A 10862-nucleotide genomic window follows, 5' to 3' on the forward strand; every position below is an offset into this window, starting at 1 on the left:
AGGGGATGCCGCCCGCCTGGCAGCACTGCTGTGTCTTCTGCCGCCTTCTTCCCATCCCTTGGGTGGTTTGTATGTCCGTTTTTAAATTCTGTGCAGGTGCCAGCGTGATTTTTCAGGTGCACAGAGGAGGTCGTGTGTCACCTCCTGTGTTGTTCTGTCCTCGATGAATCCTGTCCATGCGTTGCTTTCTTCACCCCTGCTGCCTTCCCTTTGCTGTTTGGCATACCTCGCAGGGCATGCTTAGTTTTGTCTTTTTCTGCTCCATTACTTGTCTGACTTGAGGCACGTGTTGCTGATGGTTCTCTCTTGATTTCCCAATAACCTCATTTCCTTATGCTTTGGTTTCACAGCTTATGCAATGTAGGCTATTTGGTGGTAGATCTCTGTAACTGCCCCAAGGCAATTGCGTATCTCGGAGCAGGCAGTGAAATCATGCTATCGTCTTCTGATTTCAAACATGCTATTTAGTTCTGCCTCATTCTACTGCCAGCTCGCAGATGCTATTCCTCTGACAGACTTACTGTCAAACACTTTTCTCCAGTTTGATGTGTGACTGTGACCTGATGATCCTGTTGTGTTGCATGAAAGCCAGAAGTAAGGACCTTCTTTCAGTTCAGCTTGCTTTTGAGTTCTGTTGGTATCAAAGACAACGGTTCAGACAGGCTCTGCTGGGGGCTGAAGAGTGTGGAAGAAAGCTGGTACATGAGTTAGCTGGGTTTGATATGTATGCATCAAGCCAGGTCCAGGCTATTGTACCCCCACGGGTTGTGTGTTTTGGAGAACTCTGGCCTAGCAGTTATTTTTTCAACTTTCACAATGTTACCAAATGCTTTGTTTCAATCCCAGTACTTTAATTTTGCCTCCCTGTGTGTTTCACCCCAGTGGTATATTGTTTTCAGTCTGTACTAGGCAGTTAGTGTTCCTGTTAAATAGCTGTTGCATTTTGGCTTCGAGCGTTTGTATGGCAGTGACTCTTGCTTACAGCCACAGCAACATTCATTGGGTTTGCAGTGAGAGGGCTGTGTTCGTGAAGGACAGTTCTAGAAAGCCCTTGCTGCAGAAGAGTGGCATGAGAAAGTCAACCACTTCCCTGACAGCCTTTATGTGGCTCCCTGAAAGCTATGTGAGGAGGGGAGGCGGTTCCTAGAAAGTGCGTTGTGGTGAAGATAACTCAATGCACCACCAAAAACTGGGCTGCGTTGTGTCAAGTACTGTACAGACATCTACTAACCGCAAGTCCAAAGAGCTGGCCATCACCATTGACAAGGAGTGAGAGAACAGACTGTGCTGTCCTCATTGCACACCCGGGGAGCGAAAAATCAAAAGAGTTTTGGGATTTCCTAAGCACTGAGCAGGGAACTGTTGCAGCCTGCTGGGTTCCCCGCTGGATCTCAGGGTCCCCCACCCTGTGCACTGCTGTCTCAACTAAGGCTGAGAAAGGCCAGGGTAAATCCAACCATGACGATACAGAAAGCTCTAGCTTTTCAGTTTGGTTTGCTGCAGCATGCAGGACTGGTCCTGAGCAGTGCTGAGCATTTTGCAGCTTCAGTTGACTTCAGGTGGCATTCAGCAGCGAGTCACCTCAAGGGCTGAGTGTTTGCCTGTTAAGCAGGACCTTCCTAGCCCTAGCTAGCCATGACTGTGACACTTTCTGAAGCGCGATCGTACCTGCCTCGCAGGTTGTCTCAGCCAAGCCTAGCTGTGCCAGAAGAAAGGCATTTGTGAGAAAATCCTTCCTCGTTTCACTAAATACTCAGATTACGTGGACAAGTTCATTCTGTCAGAACTCTTTCCTCCCGAGTTTTATGCCCCCTGTCTTCCCTTCCCCAGCTGTACTCCTTTGCCGTGGGCATGATGAGGCAGGTACTGGCACATCCCCTTGCCCATGGGTTGGGTTGGGGGACATAGCAGCTGCCTGGGGCAGGGGAGGAGGCAGGTGGCTGCTCACAGGGGTACGCATCACCCTTCTTTCAAGCTCAGCAACTCCCCCAGGAGTCCAGGGCAGCGGCACCCCAACGTACCATTTACAGACTGCTCCCGCTCTGCCTTCAGAGCAGCCTGAGTTCAGAGCTTCATCAGAATTACTTTGCTGCTTTTAATAAGGTGTAAAACCTGCAGGAGGTGTATTGGGTGCTGGAGTGGGGCGAGAGCTCTGTGTGCTGTGCCTGCTCCTGGGAGAGCCTCAGCCGTGGGAGCATGTTGTTCTCCTGTGTGAGGTGGGTGTCCCAGCAGTAGAAGTCCCCTACTGTCAGTGCTTGTCTTTCAGGCAAGCGCTGCTCGCTGGCCCAGGAAAGCTCTCCCTTTTTGTGGCAATTCTTGTTAATTTGATTTCCCGTGATTGTGTCTACAAGCAAAGGCTGTGTTGCTGTTTGTTAGGCTGCTTGATATTCAGTATTATGAACAGTTTGGGAACTAAAGAGAGTGAGAAACTCAAACTCCCTTTAAAGTGAGCGATGGGCTGTCCTGTCCCTGGAGACTTCTCTGATCAGAAGAATAAATCTGTGTGTGCTAAGAGAGTGGTTGTTTTTTCTGCACTACCCTTAACCTCTTCAGTCTCAGTGCAGCCAGGGAAAAGCTGCAAGGCAGCACGGAGATTGGCTAAGCTGTGGGATTTTCCAGCTGAATTTACATATCGCCCACTGCTCTGCATGCCTTTCTGTTTACATCACTTAAGAGCGATACACACATACACACACACAGATAGCGGAAGAGACGTTTAGACGGAGGAAAAGCCTGCCCACAGCTTAGGAACTTGGTCATGGTGGCGTTTTGCCGGGTTTTGCCGCTCCGTGCCAGCTTGGACGGCCAATGGTGAGTTTCCTCCAAGGTAAAGTGTTTGCCCTGGGTGCTGGATGTCGGGGCTGTGTCAGCAGTGTTCCCCGGGAGGCTGCTGTGCTTTAGCGGTCACGGACAGCAGTGAGGGAGGAACTGTTTTCATACCCCTGTCTAGATCTTAGCGAAGAAGCAGGAGGTATCTGAAATCCAACACCAGTTTAGAAATGGGTACCTGTTGCCTGTTCAATCAGCTGGAGCTGTATTACGCTGATTTTTGTGATCCTTCAGAGTGACCTTTACAAGGACGTGTAACGCTTGACTGTGCAGCCACCCAGCAAGTGTTTCCTGAGGTTGCTTCTGGTGGTTTCACAAATGGGAAATCCTTGATATTCTTTAAGTGAAGTTGTGAGCAAAGAAGCTGAGTTTGTGAGAAGGGGCAGTACCTCTCCCTGCCCCTCCCTGCAGTACCTGACTCCCTGAGTCATTGTGGCTACAGTACAGTTGCTAATGGTACTTTGGGGAGTGATTTAAATACAGCTTTCCTAGCCTGGTATTAGGTTGTCATGGGACAGTGAATGGTGCTTCTGTCTGAATGTTGTCTGTACGTTTGCTGTGGTGGAAGTGTCCACATCCATTGATTTCTTCAGGAGTCAAGGATTCAGTGCTTCACTAGTTTGATGGTATTTTGCCCAGTTCACATGCTACCTGTGAAGCACTACAGTTTTCTCCTTTTCTCAGTCGCTGGTTAACACTCCCTAGCAGTGAGCCTAGGTGTCTTACGTTGTGCTCTCCTGCTTGTTCTCAGTGGCAAAGTCCAATGAAACTGAACAAAAAAAAAAAAAGAGCAGGTGACTGAAATTTACTGGATTTTTTTTTTTGTGTGTGTGTGTGAAGGAGCTGATGCAATTCAGATGGATCTCTACAGTGGTCTCATTGCACCCAGAGGGCAAGCAAGAGTGCGTCACGAAGTTTCAGAACTTTGGAGGCTGTTAGGGGGGAGCAGGGGGTGAAAGTGATACTTTGCGTATTTTGAGTAATGATTATAGTCTCAGGTTTCTTATGACTTTAATCTGGAAGAATCCCATAATGTGATAGGAGTGGTTAAACCTTCCCAGAGAAGCGCAGCCACCCGTAAGGCAAAGCAGTTTGAAAAACCCTCGGTGACTGCACAGCAATTGAGGAACGAAGTGGAGGAGAAAACTTGGATCGCCTTGGGTCCAGCAGGGTGGCTACAGGAAGGAAGAATGCAGCAGGTGAGACAAGCGTTCCTCTGGCTTCCTTGGGGGACATGGGGTGCAGTGTCTAGTACATTTATTGGTGTTAACTCCTTTCCCAGGCCAGCTGAGAGCAGGCTTTTGAACTTTGGTAAATTACCAGCCAAGGGTGGGACTAGGATGGCCGAGGATGGATTAGTTTCTGTTTTTCATGGGCAAGTCTCTTGGTCACAGACTTGCTGAAGTGCTCCTGTTGGCACTGCATGGGGTGAGAGGTGTGCAAGGGAGCTCAGCGTCTGTTTGTACAGAGGTTTTCTGTGTGAGCTCTTGCTGCTTCTGAACTGATCAACCAAGACTGAAGCCCTCCAGAGGCTTTGCTTCCTCATGTACTATCCTGCCAGGACAGAGGCAGAATCCCTCTATAACCCAGACTTTGCTGCTGACCTGACATGTCTTAGAGGTTTGTTTTTTTTAAATGAGTTGCAAGCCCATCTATCTGGGTTCCTGCAGACCAGATTGCAGCAGGGAAACCAGCAGCAGAGCCTCAGCTAGCCCGCAGGACCCCGTGGAGTCTCAGCAGCCACTTGCTCTCTCTGTCAAGCAAGGCTGAGGAGGACCGGTTAGCACCAGTTCTGGTGTGATTTGTGTAGGTGACTATTTGCAGCTTTTGAAGTGCGATATATCATGACGTGCCTTGCACAGAGGAGATGGCCATTCCCTCTCAAGAAACTGCAGCAGGACTGAAATTTTTGTCTTGGAGGGGTAGGAGGTTGTTGGTTTGGTTGTTTGTGTTGGGTTTTTTTTCTTCTTTTTTTCTTAAACAAATCAACAACTTAATAACGCAAAGGTCCCCAGATGGATCTGTTTTTTGAGCGAGGATGTAGGAAGGACCACAAGCTGTGAAAGGAGCAGCATGCAGCGCTGTAATGTTACAGCCAACTTTTGAAGCACCTTTTGATTAAGAGCTTTGTGTGGAAGAGCTGTGAGCCTGTTTCTGCCAGCCTGGCCACCCAGCAGTGAGCACGTAGGTACTGAGCCAAAACAAGCCAGTCTCAATTGCAGAGGTCAGGCACTACCGAAACCTGGGCTGGGGCCTTATGCGTAAGAAAAGTGGTGTAGTAGTTGGATGCTTCCAGGTTTCCTGAAATGGAAGTAAAGCTTCCAGTGCAGCATTTGTGTTATGGAAACAGCATTCAACATTGGCCTCTGTTCTAACTTGATTTTAGGTTTTTTGAAAAAATGAGATGCTTTGTTCCACCAGAGCAAAACACTTTTGATCCAGTTATAGGCTCATTTCAAAGTTACCGCTTTGGGTTTTAACATGAGGTATTGCAAAAAGTTTTTCTATCCCACGGACTCATTACCCTTTAGGAAAAGCACCTAATACAAAATGATCTCCCTTTCTGAACTGCATTTGCACAAAGGAATGACAGTATTCAAACAGCTGTTGAATGTGCTCTTTCAGCTTTGCGGTCACTTGAAGTGCTGGTAAAAGTAGCAGCAATTAAAAATATCACTTCTTTTTATTGACGAGAGCTCAGTACAATTATGGTGTCAGTTTAAGTACCTCAGAAAAGTTTGTATGACATTTAAGAGCAGTGCAAAAACTTGTAAACAATGAAAAGATTCTTTCTGTTCCACAGAAGCAAAGACCCACCAGCTGGAAGTGCTGTGCTCTGTTGGTAAGGCCAAACTTCTGTTCGTGTTTTATGTTCTTCTAGCACTGACTGCACCTTTCAGCTTAGAGAGGTCATCCTAAGAGCGTAAGAAATGCCTTGCCAGGTCACAGCATTGGCTTGCCTAGCCCCTGTTCTGTCTTCTGCAGTTACAAAAATGGATGCTATTAACGAAGAGCACATGAATCTGAGGCACTTTCTACCATCCATTTGCCTCATATTTTCCCACCGCTCAGGGTAGTTGGATTAGGGACTACATCCCAGTGATGGTTTTATTTGTGAGTCCGTGAAGTTTCACAAACTACACTGTGGCCTTCTTCCGAAGCAAAGAGCAGAACTGTTACAGCACTCAGGAGACAAGTACATCAAGGTTTTATGTAGCACCTAAATGACACCCTCGTGGTTGTTCTCCACAGCTTTTGTGATGCTGCTCAGAATTTCATTGGCTTGTTTGTCTGCTGCTGTCGTCTGGGCTGAGAATTGCATCCAACTGTCCACAGAGACTCCAGCATCTCTTTCCTGAGTTGTATCTGCCAGCTCAGAGCTCGGCATTGCGTAGGCCTGCTTTACATTATTTTTCCCTAGATGCATCGCTTGTCATTTATCTCAGTAAAAGCTCATCTGCGACCTTTATGTGTTCTCAGCTTTGTGATGTTGTTCTTGAGTTCCTCACCATCAACGTGGTATTTGACTCCTCAAAAGAGCTTAGTGTCATCTGAAAACTTGCTGATTTCACTGCTCACTCTTTATTCAACATCTTCATCTATAACCTTGGAAAAGCTCGTTCAGCAGTGGTTCTTGGGGGAACCCTTGCATAGTCTCTAACCTGAGGAGTGACCATTGAGCTCCACCTTCTGCTTCCTGTTCTGTGACCGCCCTGAGAGATGTCTATCTCGGTGATTTGTTGTAGCTCACGCACGTTCTTATGGCCCACGTTTTGCAAGTCAGACTAGATGCTAATAGTCCTCATCACCACGTTCTTTAAGCCCTGTTAATGCAGTTCACAAGCACTTATGAAATGAGTGCTATTTCCACCAGAGACACTGACCAAGAAAGCCAGCGTGACTGTCCCGCGGTTGTCTCTATAGAAGAGTTGGCATTTGAGCTGTTGGATCTTCTCATTTGTGCTTTGGTCTGAGATGTTCCCTTGCAGGTTGCTGTGCGCTGCTGAGAATCACTTGACAGGTAGAAAGTGTGGGCAACGTCTTGGCGCTGCAGAAGGACAAGGTGGACAGAGCCTGCCCAAACCGGACTCGATTTACTAGCACTGATACCTCCCCTAGAGGAGCCCTGGCCGCGTGGGAGCTTGCCATGCAGCTGAGGAAGGGGGTGTAGTCCACAAACACACACCCTCTGCTCTTGGCACCTGCTTGCCTTGCCTTGTCCTTGTCCGGTTGAGCTGGGCTGTTGGAGCAGCACAGTGCGTTTTAGCTTTTGTAAGAGTATTTCCCCAGTGATGTGCCAGTACTCTAAAGGGTGTGTAACCCTTCACGTTCTGGCTGCGGTGTTGTAAGAGAAACAGAAGTTTGTGTCTTATGCCGTAAATACCCAGGTTGTGAAATAAGGAAATTCGCATCACCCACAGCCTGTTCCCAGCTGGAACCTCATGCCTGCCTTTCTCACGAGGCCAGCTGCACGCGTTGGCCTCGCTCTCCAGCAAACGCTCCTGCTGTGTGTGATTTTGCCAGCCCAGCAGTTTCCGCAGGGCTGAATAACCTTAAAGACAGCTTCAATGAACTGAAGAAGGGGGGGGAAAAGAAGAACAAAGCAGATGTAAGGCATGTCACTGGGCTTTATGGGCTGTTGATTGCGTAAGGCGGAGACACTTGCAGCTTTCTTGGCAAAGAGACACTGCGCAGCGTGGGGCATTGTGTCTGCCAGCCGCTCCCCAGCGGTGCCACCTTTTACCTGCGGGATCCAGTGCCGTGCCCGTGTCTCACCCTGGAGAGCAGCTGGAGCACAAACCCCAGCAGTGCCATTGCGCCTGCAATAGTGTGGTTCCCGCGTGAGGAACTGGCTCCTAATCGGGACCAGGCAGATTATGTGATGTTTGTGAAGAACGAGATATTCTGCTATTCGTTCTCCTCGTGCCGCGCCCCCCCTCAAAGCCTTGGCCTTCATCTTGTAGTTGGTTGTAAGAAACTTTTGCTGAGTGTTGGGAATTGCCAGGGGGGTGTGTGTGCTTTGGGGGCTGAGAGGAGGGGTGACCCTTGAGGTACCCATGCGGGTCCCACCAGACGCCTCTTATGGGCAAACTGTTCAGCACAGACCAGAGGATTAGTGGGGCCGCTGGTCCTGGGGGTGGTTGCCCTCCCTGCTTTGAGGTGTAGTGGTGGAGTTGATAGCAGCGTGAAGCAGCTGGCAGAAAACTGCTCTGTTGCTGATCCTGTTGGCCTCTGCAGTGGGGAGAAAGAGCACTGATTTCCCCAGCTGTTTCTGCAGCTACTGGTGGTTGGGTTTTTCCTTGCCTGGAGTAGTAAAGTAGGCAGCTTAAGGCTTTTCTTCTTGCCGAGTCCCAAAAGCCTGAGTTGATTCCTGTGGTGTCCAAATGGTGAAACCTAGCCCTTCCTCTCCCTCTCATCTGGTTACTATCAACCACGTGATTTAACAAATAGTGGGTCCCCACAGCTTCATTTTTCCAGGGCAGATTTTTTTCCCTTCTTTTTTTACTGTCAAAACCACTAAAGTTGCATGTTAAAAAAAAAAAAAAAAAAAAATTAACTCCAGGCAAAGAGAGTCTGGATCACAGGCTGAGCTCCAGATGCACGGGTCCATGCGTGCCTCTCTTGTCTAGAGGGCAGCCCTGTGCTGGTGTGCTGCTGCAGCATACAGGTTCTTTCAACAGTTCTTGTCTTTTCAAAGCAAATGGAGCCTGTCCTCTTACTGCAAGTGTCAGTATGTAAATCATAACCTGACCCTGTAGAGTCCTGCACTCGAAAACTGGGAGAAAGTTTCCAGCATGAGAGCTTCTGACCTGATGCTCTGTGGAGTTGCTGAAGATGTTCAGGGGATTTCTGGAGCCCCTTTGTATTTGGTCCTCTGAGAAGGACTTAGCAGCCCAAAAGATTCTGTGATTTCCAGTAAATCTTAGTTTTCCTTCTAGGTCACAGAGCGTGTGTGTTTTGTAATACAAAATATTTGATACTGTGTCATAGCCTGTATCTCCTCGGGATGTGTTCCTGCTCGGTCCCTGCAGGCTGAGGAGCTCTGCCTGCAGTCAGAGCAGGGGCAGGAGCTGCCCGTGGCTCGTGCAGGGTGCCCCAGGGAGGAACACCAGCCACCCAGGAGGGATGCTCATCCTCCGGGCCTGGGAGCAGAGGATGGCATAAATGGCAGTGTTCAGATGCTAAGCCAAGGTTCAGAGATCTGGTGGAGATTTTTGCAAGTGCTGTAGGAAGCTGGTATTCGTGTCAACAACACCAGCTCTTTTCTAACTCCTTTTAACTTCTTTGATAACAGTTGTAAAAGGCCTTTCTCAGTACCTTTTGGAAGAGAGCTTGAGACAGAGCTGTCAGACAGTGCTCTGGAGAGATGTCTGCTCTGTTGAAATGCTTCGAGAGATGTCTGCTCTGTTGAAATGCTTCCTATATATGGTGGTTGCAAAGCTTTGGGCTGAAATCAGATATTCATGTGGTTGCTGGTGTTCTGCAGCCTGGCTGATATTCCACTTGACGTTTTTTCCATTGCTTGCATTCCTCTGGTTTCTGTTCAGAGAAGACGCGAAGCAGGCTCCCTGCTGCTGCTTGCAGGTGGGCTGCTCAGCCAAGCTGCAGGCTGCAGGACTTGCTTATAAACAGTGAGTGGAAAATCCCTGTATTCCAGCCCACGTTCCCTTCCTCGCTTTGGATTTATCTAAGGTCTGTTGAAGTTGGAAGGCATTTTGCATCTGTTTCAGTGGGGCTTTGGGACAGGGGGAAACTGGAGCTGTGCCTCCTTAATGCCTCTTAGCAGTAAGCAGTTCTGTGGCCTGTTGGGTTATCAGCTGCACCATGGTGGACACCTCCTAGCCTGAACAGAAATTCCAAAGGCAGTTATTTAAAGGGTCATACTTATCCTTGACTGGCAGGCCATAATTCACTGATTGCAGTACCTCAAGTGCCTGTATGTCACTGTTTGTTGCACGTCTGATCCTACGTTTAATGATATTACAAAACTACTCAAGCAGTTAGTTGTCCTCGTTCTTGTTTTTTCCTGTCTCTGTGCTTCAAAGCGAGTGCTTTCCCATCGCTTTTTTGAGTCTCCATCTGTTATGTTTGAAGGCAATACATACCCTGAAAATGAGAAAGGGATGAAGCTTTTGCCTGAGTCTCCAGACAGCCTGCAGTCCTCCATAAGGATGGGCTTCCTCTCTTTCCATCTGGGAGTGATTGTTTGCCTTAAAAAAAGTAGGAATACTTGATATGCCAAGTTCCCTTAATGCTGTCATGACTGGTGAGGTGGGAGCATATCCCTGCTCTTGTCTTGTGAATAGTGCAGGATAGAGGGTGTTTGGGTAGACACTGCTGAGGTTCACTGAAGAAGGAATCATGAATTCATAGCCCTTCTGAAAATCAAGTCCCTCTATTTCTACCCTAACGTGGGAGGAGGAGGGTGCTGAATCCCTTCTCCAGAGGAGGTTGGTGAGCTTAGCTGTATCGTTGGACATAGGGAACCTAGATAGGAGGGGAACTGTAAGGATACGTGCATGTTATTAAACATGAGATAATACAACCTTGAGACATGAAATCACAGGAAATGTGGCAGTTCGTCATCACTCATGGAAGTATTTGCTGTACATTATTTATGAGCACTGCATCATCTGGAGGTCCCAGCTAAGGGGGAGACTCTTTTGTGCTAGATGCTGCACAAATATCCAGATGAAGATTCTTTTGTCTTTCAGCTTTATAGTCCAGATACACTGTGCAGAAAAGATAAACTAAAGAGACTTTAGGGATGTTAAAGAGGACTAAAGAGACTGCAGGGAGGAAGCAGAGAGCCCCAGTGGCTTGCCCAAGGTTGTGAGGGGCTGAGTGGGGTTCAGATTTGGGGGGACCATGGCCAGTGTGTTACCCAAAAGCTTTGTCTGCCCTCTTTCCCACCACCCGCTCTCCCTGTGCCTTCTGCCGTCTGTGCTCCAGGGAACCACTGAAAGGAATAAAAGGATCCTGATGGCCAGTCACAAACTCCTCGCTTGCTGGAACCCAGTTTTAAACTCGGC

This window comes from Charadrius vociferus, unplaced genomic scaffold, assembly GCF_000708025.1.
Source record: "Charadrius vociferus isolate BGI_N301 unplaced genomic scaffold, ASM70802v2 scaffold600, whole genome shotgun sequence".
Classification (NCBI taxonomy): Eukaryota; Metazoa; Chordata; class Aves; order Charadriiformes; family Charadriidae; genus Charadrius; species Charadrius vociferus.